Genomic DNA, 9,860 nt, shown 5'->3' with positions numbered 1-9,860 from the left:
CTGTAAACATACAAATCATTTGTGAATTATAGCATTGATTTTCTTTTTGGGGCATGTATTTCTGCCATCGTGGCAGTGAACCTCATGCCCGTGCCATTATCCTTGATATGAGCACTAATGAAGTTAAACTTGTTCAGGCATGAGGTTCAAAATAAACTTAATCTCCATCTTGCTGGACATCACTTTCAGTACTGACCCAGGCTGTTCTCACCACCCAAAGTAATGCAACAAGTACAAAACAAATACAAAGCTTATACAGTTTTGTGAGCTGAATGAAAATATGTGCGGTAAAGGACATTTCACTACACATTCTGCTTTAAATGTGTGTGTACACATCCAAATTAGGATTCTAGGTCTCGGTAATCAGTGTTACGTAATCAGGTATCAGCTCAGTGTCTCCTCTGGTGAATCCTCCTGCAATTGCACGGACTGACTGGTTAATCCTGACATGAGAAACCCACCTCACACTGAAGATTTCAATGTGACCACTGTTCTCAGTCAACACATTATACCACACATCCTAAATGCGCTAAATATACGCCATGCAATCCCTCGCAAACAGGATATTGATCGATGTATATGGCCTGGTTTATGGAGGCCAAATTAATTGACCCCTATGAATGTGTATCTGAATAGAAAACTGACACAAGCACACAAAACATAAACTTTCTTGATGCACAATATTCCTGTTTTAGTCTGTCTTCTCCTGTTCTGTTTCTCAAGTTTCATCTATATATATATATATATATATATATATATATATATATATATATATATATATATATATATATACACACTTTGTCTAAGCTTTGGACAATTTAAACTGTTCCTAACACCGTTCTGACCCAAGTTCTGATCCGATGTGTTTGTTCTTCTATGGCTGTCAGGCAGTTTTAAAGTGATTGCTTTCTCCGTTGTTGTGTTGTGGTTCTTATTGGGTCCAACCCTTTGTTTATGTTTGGATCACAGAGGGCACCATGGTGGAGTTGAATAGTTGTGAATCTGTGACATGATGGATGCTCGAGGCCAATGTTGTGGAAAACTTGATTCCACTTCACACCTAATGGACTGGCGAGCCATCCACCAGCCGGCTGGAGTTCTTAAATAAAGGCCCAGTCATTTTGCCAGGCTGACAACACTGCTGACATCAAATTAGCTTTACTATCTGTCCCAGTCAGACGAACACTCCCAGCGTATCGTACCACAAAAGCATATAGCCTACACGTGTTGAAATGAATTTAGAATATATTTTAGAAACCCTGCAGAAATGTAATAGCTCTTTAGTCTGAATCAGGCAACGCAACAGAATCTTTCTCGAGAATGGTTGCAGACAAAATGACAAGCACAGACAGCATCTTCCCTCCACTTGAGAACGGTAACATCACAAAACCGTAAGCGCCGAACACAGCAACATTGCATGTCTTATCTATATATGCAGTGAGCTTTGCAGAAGCCCATGCAAACACACAGAGAGAGAGACTCCGACAGAGGCAGAAAGAAAGTGAGACAAAACACCGCACTGCTTCTAACCTTTTCTTAAAGCTCTCCTTCTCTGGGTATTTAGGCATCACAAACACAGAAGAGAACAGTGGACAAACAGGGAGACTGCCCTGGGCTGACCTCACCAGAATTGGTATGACTTGATATTCCCTGGGCACACGACACAGGGTACTCAGATTAAAAGCCTTTTATTCACCGTGACCTTTTCCCTTTGCCGTCTTCCCTCAGAGAAATCTTCCCTCCTTCTCCTGCCATCTCAGTGACAGGACATCCCCACCAAAACAAAAGGCCAAGTGGTAGAGCGACACAAAGTCAATATGGGCGACTTGTTCGCGTTTGAACACATCGCACAGTAACCTCTGTGTTATTCCTGTTTATATACCAAAGTTATTGGGGAGAGAATCCGACCGGAGATGGAACATGTTGATTATTCACTGTGGTTCAGATGCATTTCTAAGGAAAAAATCTGTTAAATATACGTCAAATATTAAGGGAGCACGGTTTTGTGTTAATCTGATTGTTTTCGTCGATCCCCGTATCGTTTAGGAGTAACATTTTCATCCTTTCTGTTTGTTGGATGTTGTTTTAAATCATTTACTTGTGACAATGGGTACCTCGGCTGACAGGACTCGGTGTGACACGTACCTGATTGAGTCCCTGTCTCCGTCTTTGTCCAGAACATTGGTCATTATTACCTTCTCTCTCTCCGTCAACCTCAATATGTCATGTTTTGAGCTGACGTTTAACTGACGCGTTCCTTAATCTTGTATTTTGGAGCTTTACGGTGGGACTACAGCTCCAACGAGGTTTTGACAGGCCACCGATGTCAAAGGTTTTTAAGAGGCACACTTACCGACCGCTGGACCGACAAACGGAGAAGAATATCACGTGTGAGCTTTTTAGATTGGTTGATTGAATCCTAGGACGTTAAACAGGTTTCAAAGAAAGAGGATATATGAACAGAAACACCGGCAGCCACAAGAAACCTCTCGTCACGTTTAGTGACGCTGACATATACAAGTTGCTTTGGGCATCGGATACAAAAACATTACCCTGAACAATAACTCTGCTTTTAGGAGAAGAAGATGAAAAAAACACATCCCATTATGTTGTGTTGCAGTTGAGCAGCACCCCACAGATTTGAAGCTTTGATGATGACATTTTACACTCACTTTCACTCGAGCTCACAACATAAGAGATATGAAGAATTTCCAAAAATTGAGATGCCATTTTTCAGCTTTAGAGTCATATTTTGTCTTTACACGTTTTCCTTATGACAACGTTTCCTCACTGTATAGATAGCTGAGTGTGTTCTGCAATTTCTAATATAAAACATGGGTATGTATCTTATATGAAAGTGCCTTAAAAGGTGAATTTGAGAAATCATGTCAAATCGAGAAAATCGACTAAAAATGAGCTGAGGGGCCTGAGAGTTAATAACTTGACACAGTAAAGAGCATATTCATGCACATATTAATTAATAGCAACAACTAAAATTACTTAGGAGTATATATAGAAAGTAGTGTTTTTATGATGCGGTCAACTTATTAAATGTATAAGTCACTGTACGGGTGCTACGCTGCAACAGTATTGGAAAAAATACTGCTGAGAGTAAGAATATGTAGATATTTTACAGCCTGGAAATGTCCCTGTAATGCAGTAGGTAATTTACTGTTTTGTAGTGTAATCTCCGTTGCACTGGTATTGAAAGTGATTATGAACAATAATCTGTTCCCCTTGCTGGTGAAGTGCCTCGACTTAAATGCTGAATATCTGCAAAACCAAATTACAATTGCAAATACTCTCCCTCCCTCACACACACACACGCACACACACACACACACACACAGTTTCTCTCTCTTTGATGTTTCGATAAAACACAGAGGATAATCATAATAATTTGATTTGGATGCAAATGAACATGTATGTTGTTCCCCTAAATTCATTACGGTGGCGTTTTTGGCTGCAGGCTTTGTTTGTCATTGTCCAATTGGTCTGTGCCACCCGCTAGTAACTTTATCTCTCAGTCCAGCTTTCCCTCCACCATGGCCAATTCCTCTCTCCCTCCACCCACAAAAAAAACTGTCCTCTTTGCACAAGCCCCCCTCATTCATTCTAATTAAGCCAACTGAAACTAAATAGCAGAAGCTTTGTTTACAAGGGGCTAGCTGCGCTCAGCATTCTGCGCACGGAGGCACTTGTCTTTGCAGCCAGTCAGGGGTTTATCTAGAGCTACACTTACTGCTTACACTAATTTACATTTGTGTTTTCCTTTCCACTTATTTCCATATCTGCCACTGTGGGGCTAGGTTGCCTTCACAGAGGAAACGTATCAATCACATTTAGACTATAACTAACACCGCCACACAAGCCACAAAAGCATTGTCGCACGCATGTTTTTTTTTTGTTGAGAGATTGAAGGGTGATGCAATAACATCATCCGCTGCATGGAAAGCAGTAATATCAGGCGAAAGTCGATACGAATTTTTGGAGTCTCAACAAAAATAAGCAAAATAACTCGCCGGACAAATTCAAAGACGATATCCAATCCCTGAGAATATCCTTGAGGACTTTGCATAGTTAATACGAGATCAAACACCCAGCAGCATGCCACAATGCAATCTGTGCCACCCTGCATTGATGAAGGAGAGAGAGGACTTTTCAAAGAGTTATGAAAACATGGAGGATTGAGACGAGGGAAGAGGCGAGATCATCATCGCTCATCATTTCATGCGACAAACAAGAAAAACTAGATGTTTTCACCTAATTTAGCATTGAAATAGTGCCACGACTTGAAGACTTGGCTTCAAAACATCGTTAGTGTTAAACTCGGGTACATATTATTTTTTTTACAGTATATATATATATATATATATATATATATATATATATATATATATATATATATATATATATATATGTATATATATATATACCATCAAGTACAATGGAGGTAAGTGTTTGGATACAGACTCTCATTTTAATCACAATACTGCTCAATAACACAAAGATGATGTTATTAAATATAATTGCTTACAGACTTGGCGTCTTCTACTCTGTGAGGGAGGATGGCAACAGATTGAACATGGCAGATATTCCTTTTTAAGTTGTACTTTCATGTTTATGACAACTTCTTTCTAACAGGAAAAAGAAACTAAAAGCTGCTCTACCAGAAGCTCAAGCAGGTGTCACCGAGAGCCGACTGTTACCTTTCAAAAGATATTTAGTTTTATTTTATTTATTTTATTATTTTAGTTAAGTTGCAGTTCATATGCAAAGTGGTTTCTTGTATTCTTTCTTACTTTTGAGTGTCGGATTTTTTGTTGAACTGTTGAAATAAGTAAATAAAATATCAAGTATTGAAAAAGAAAATGGAATTGTATTTTTTTAAAAGCACTAATTTAAACAGACAAAAAAAAGTGAAGTGAAGTTATTCGGATAAAATTGACAAAGTCATTAAAAATGGAAACGATAGAATAAATCACATGCGAGATAGGATCAAGTTTTACCAGTTAATATGTTTCATGTGCGTACAATACAGCTAGGAGTGTAATCTAAATGCTACATTGCATTTCACGGTGCTAAATTGGTTAAATAATGTAAAATAGTGCATTCTGCAAGCGAGCTATCTCGCCATCGTGCTGAAATAACTTGGTGTGTTACAGTGTGCTGGGATCGCCTGTACGATTGGTCAGTTGTAATCCAGGTACATATTTTCACGTTGCTAGAGTTGTTCTGTTCTTTTGGCCGTGTAACTTTCCTCAAAACCCAACAAAGCCGAGTCAAAGGGTTACTGAACGAGCCCGTTTCAGCCGTGTTCGGCTGTGATGAGTTCCATAACGTGACGAGCAGGAACACCTCCGCCTCTGACTCCGCAGTAAGTCTGGTTGGTCCTTTGCTCTGCCCGTTTTCAGCGAAAGTGGTGAACGTAAAAAGTTCTCTCGCAGAGAGCGCAGCATTAGCGATTCAAGGAAAAAGCAACGCGATGAAAACAAACTATAATCTGTTGTGGCAGTAAGAGCCGACCTCGACGAGAGGAAAAAAAACAACACCTGCAAGAAGCGGAAGGAGAAAATGCTTACCGTGCTTACCTTTATTCCATTAAAAATGCAAAGCTGCACTTTTTTTTTTCTTATCTCACTTTAAAGAATGTTTTGGAACATGAAGTTGGAGCGGCACTGACAACCTGTTTACTTTAAATTAGGAGACAAGCAAAGGGAATGTGGAGGGAAAACTGCTCCAGAAGTGCAGTCTGTTGTCCGCTCTCATCCAGTTGAAGCCGTTTGAGCTTCTGGGTCTCGGAGAGTAATTGTCTTTTTTTTCCAACCACAATATACACGACAAAATACCAGCATCTGGACTGAGTCTCGGCCTTCGTCGTGAAGCGGGAGTATACTTTCCCAAAATGCCATGATGAACATGCTTACAAGCGTTTGCATCCACATTCCTTTTAGCCGCTAACCTACCCCCTGTTCATCTGGACGCAAGTGTTTGCCCCAAATCACAAAAAGCAAACATACCAAAAAATAATCCCCCTGCTGCTTTTCCAGATCTAAAATACCTGCATGCATTGTCAAGGTTTTCTTCAGTGTTGTGAAAACTATAACACACTCAATGATTCCTTCCATGACAAACACACATTATGTTAAGCATGATTATATAGTACAACGTGTGTGTTGTTACCACATCACAGTCACACATCCAGTCTGAAAAACAAGCGCTCATTGTCGGCCAGGCATTCCTATGACGCGTGTTTCAAGTGTTATTTTCATGCAAGGACTGGAGCGAAAGGAGAATACATAAAAAAAAGAAGACAACGCTGTCTTATATCACCTCTGGGGTGCTTGGCTCACAGCTCCAGAGGTGTCTGCATTTGGAAGGGGTGGGATTTGCATGGCGCCCACAGCGCCGCTGCCTACAAGTTAGAGGATTACCCTGGTTCCAGGCCGCGGCCGTGCTCAGCGAGGTGTGGGCGAGTTGCACGGCTGCTTGTGAGAGAGTGGATGTCTCGCTGAGGGTGAGAGATGGGGAAAGAGGCAGAGCCCGGACACAGTGTCAGTGTCTGTAAACAAGCGTGTGTGTGCAGCACATCGCCTCAGGGTGTGGAAGTCTGAGGGAGAGGCGGCTTTACTGCGAGCAGCTTCAGTTATGCCCTCGTGTAGCTCCCTAAATTCAACATGCCCCAGAGGCTTTATCGGCTTCATGTCAGGATTCAGATTCCTAAACCCGATTCTAAGAAAGGGGTTTTTAAATATAAATACTCTGTGATTTGAACTGCAGAAAGTGTAACAATGGAATCGTTCGGATCGTTGACGTGTGCAGGGCTAAATGTTTTTTTATAAAGGCAGCGGCGTGACGCTAAATGTTTCCGTTGCTCTGCGTTGCTTCATTACGTCGTTATTTTAAAAGTGCACGCTAGCTTTGCTTTACAATGAGTCTCATTGTCTCCTTCTGTTTATTGGCTATACTGTCTGGGTGTTTAAAGAGAAAAGAGGACAAATATAGTACCATCTGGTGGTGGTCAGTGGTAATCCATTCATCAGAGTAATTAAATGCAACGGGACGTTTCCCTGCAGCCGCTCATCACACGGCGTTAGAGGCAAATCTAACGCTGTAATGAAAGCGATGCTGGGATAGTTTGTCTTATTGATTTCATTATAGGACAGAGGTCAACTTCACACAATTGAAAGTGTGTTGAGTACCTGCGTGGTGCTCAGGGACACACAATTAAACACTTGACCTTTATTGTCTATAATCATATTAGGGTCATTGATAACCTTAGAAAATGTTACTTAATTTTATTGTGTTTGTTATTTGCACCGTATTTTTCTGTCTTGATTTCTGTAGATCCAATAGAAATAAAGGATAAAGGGTATTATAACATAATACATTTAATTACAAAAATGTAATTATATCAATATGTATTTAGACCCGAATAAGATGAATTGCTGTAGATATTTTAATGAGAAATTCTCAGACATTTCTGTCCTTCGTCATATATTTAATTATGAAATTGTGTATTGAAGGTCACGGAACAATACAATGCCTTTGTTGCCATTCACCTGCCAAGGATCTGTCTATTCACACCATCTAAGCTAATCCCTCTTAATCTGATACTCTTTTTTTAGTCTATTTTCTCTTTTATAATTTTAATTTGATTTGTGCAGTTATGGTTACAAACTTTAAACTGAAGTATGCACACATACATAGGTTGTCACCCAAATTATCTTCAATTTACTATAAAGCTAAGCAGAACATCGAGAGGCGATGTTGCTGATTGGCTATTGTTGTTTCCTAATATGTGAGCGTTGAACACATGGCAAGGAAAGGTTATGACACAGACATAACATACATATCACTGGCTGTATTCCATATTATGTGGTAATGTTTTAAATGTTGTAATATGCACTGGGTTGACGTAGAAAAAGTGAAGACCGTAAGACAGAAAGAGCTATTCTGATCTGGAAAAAAAGACGTTAAGAAAGCTCCAGAAGCAATTCGGTTCTACATCTTTTAACAAACAAAATGATCTTTATTTTGTTAAGATTTCTAATTCTACATTGACACTTATTCAGTAACCACAGGCAACACGTTCCATTGGCTAACAATTACCATACAGCACGTTAGCATAGCCAGTAACAGGGATGTGCGGATGTAATGAGAGCTGAGTAACGAGACTTTCTGACAGCAATATCGCAGAGTAAATGTCCCTTTTTCCTCTGAAATGATATCTCCTACATTCAATTTGCAAAGACAGAAGGTTTTATAGAAGCTGCGCCCTTGAAGCTCACAGCTTCATACGATTGTAGCATCTGTTTCTTTATTTGCATAAACACAGACTGTATGAAGCCATCAGTCCTGAAAACAAGATTCAATTTGTCTGTTTTCACTCTATACTGCTTTAAACACCTTTTCCACGACACCTCAACGTAAAATATTGCAAATCTTTTTTCTCTGCTGATCCCTTTCTCTCCTGATTTACACCTTTATTTTTAAAAGAACAGAAAATACTGGATTTGCTCTGAGGTCGTTGCACGCACAATGTTGCAGAAAAGAATATATTTTTCCAAAGACGTAAACAACCTGAATTGTCATTTAAGCAAGCGCACACACACACACACACACACACACAGCGGCTCACACACATAGACACACGCGTCACATAATGCATCCTGCGTAAGGCCAAATGGCTCCATGGTCATATTTGGAGATGGAGGCAGCTCATAAACATGTATTGTGTGTTCTGGCTCCAGTCCTGAAAACTAAATTGAATTTGTGTATAAGAAGGAAAACTTCAAAGCTCAGGAAAGGCCATACAGAAGAAAACACCATTATGGTCATCATTTCGCCAACGATAAAGGTTATATATGACTCATAACACCATTATAGTACGAGTCTTGGAGTCCTTAAGCTTACAGGTTTCTGGTCAGTAAGGTGAGCTCTGATGAATCAAATGAAGGTAAAACTAACAGAGAAAGATAGACTTGCCTGCGTTATGTGATCTTTAAAAAACGGTTTCAAGAGGACTGCCATATTTTATTTCTACCAGAAAATCTTCTGACATTAAAACAAATTGAAAACTGAAATAAATATGCCACTCAGTGGAATCTAAGTATATTTACTCTGTTAAGTATACATTTAAGTGTTTTCCATTTAGTTTATGTTTTTCTGCTTTTCCACTGCACAAAAATGAAATGAAATATTGTATTTGGTACAAGCTGCAGTTGATGCTCCACTTTAACCAGTAAAATAAATAGCTGCTTACATATTAACTGCTGACTAACAGCAGTATACTTTCTGCTCTTGGTGCTTTTACTTCAGCAAAGGATTTGAATACGTCGTCCACCGCTGATGAAAGAAAAACATCTCAGTGAGGTTATCAGAGTCAAAATCAGCTTTAATAAATCAATACAATTTTAAGGACGAACAAACAATGAAATTATTATTTTGGAGACGGAGAGATCTCATCTCCTCGTCAGACACAGGTTTGTCTCTTGGCTCCAGGAGTGGAGGCTTACGCACTGTGACGTCACATCTGGATGGCACGTCTGAGACGCCCTGTTATTAATCATTATGCTAAACCACACGTGTCCTTTACTTGGGTTGAAAGTAACTTCTCTTTGTTGCCAATTTCATGAGAAGTCTCATTACAATGCCAGCGCTAAGATGGAAGTGTCACCAAATCAGGGAGAGAAGTCAAGAGGAGAAGCTCACACATAGCGTGGATGCAGCAAGTCATTAGTTGAAAATGTCATCGCAATTGTAGCGCGACAAGATTCGTCAAATAATTGGACTATTTTCACCTCCATAGAGCAATATTTCAATTAAACCCCAAGGCTAATGCAAGCAAATCCTTCATT

This window comes from Clinocottus analis, unplaced genomic scaffold (assembly GCF_023055335.1).
Source record: "Clinocottus analis isolate CAN_PGR_092001 unplaced genomic scaffold, fCliAna1.0.p SCAF_13, whole genome shotgun sequence".
Taxonomy (NCBI): Eukaryota; Metazoa; Chordata; class Actinopteri; order Perciformes; family Cottidae; genus Clinocottus; species Clinocottus analis.
This window is presented reverse-complemented; position numbering follows the sequence as displayed.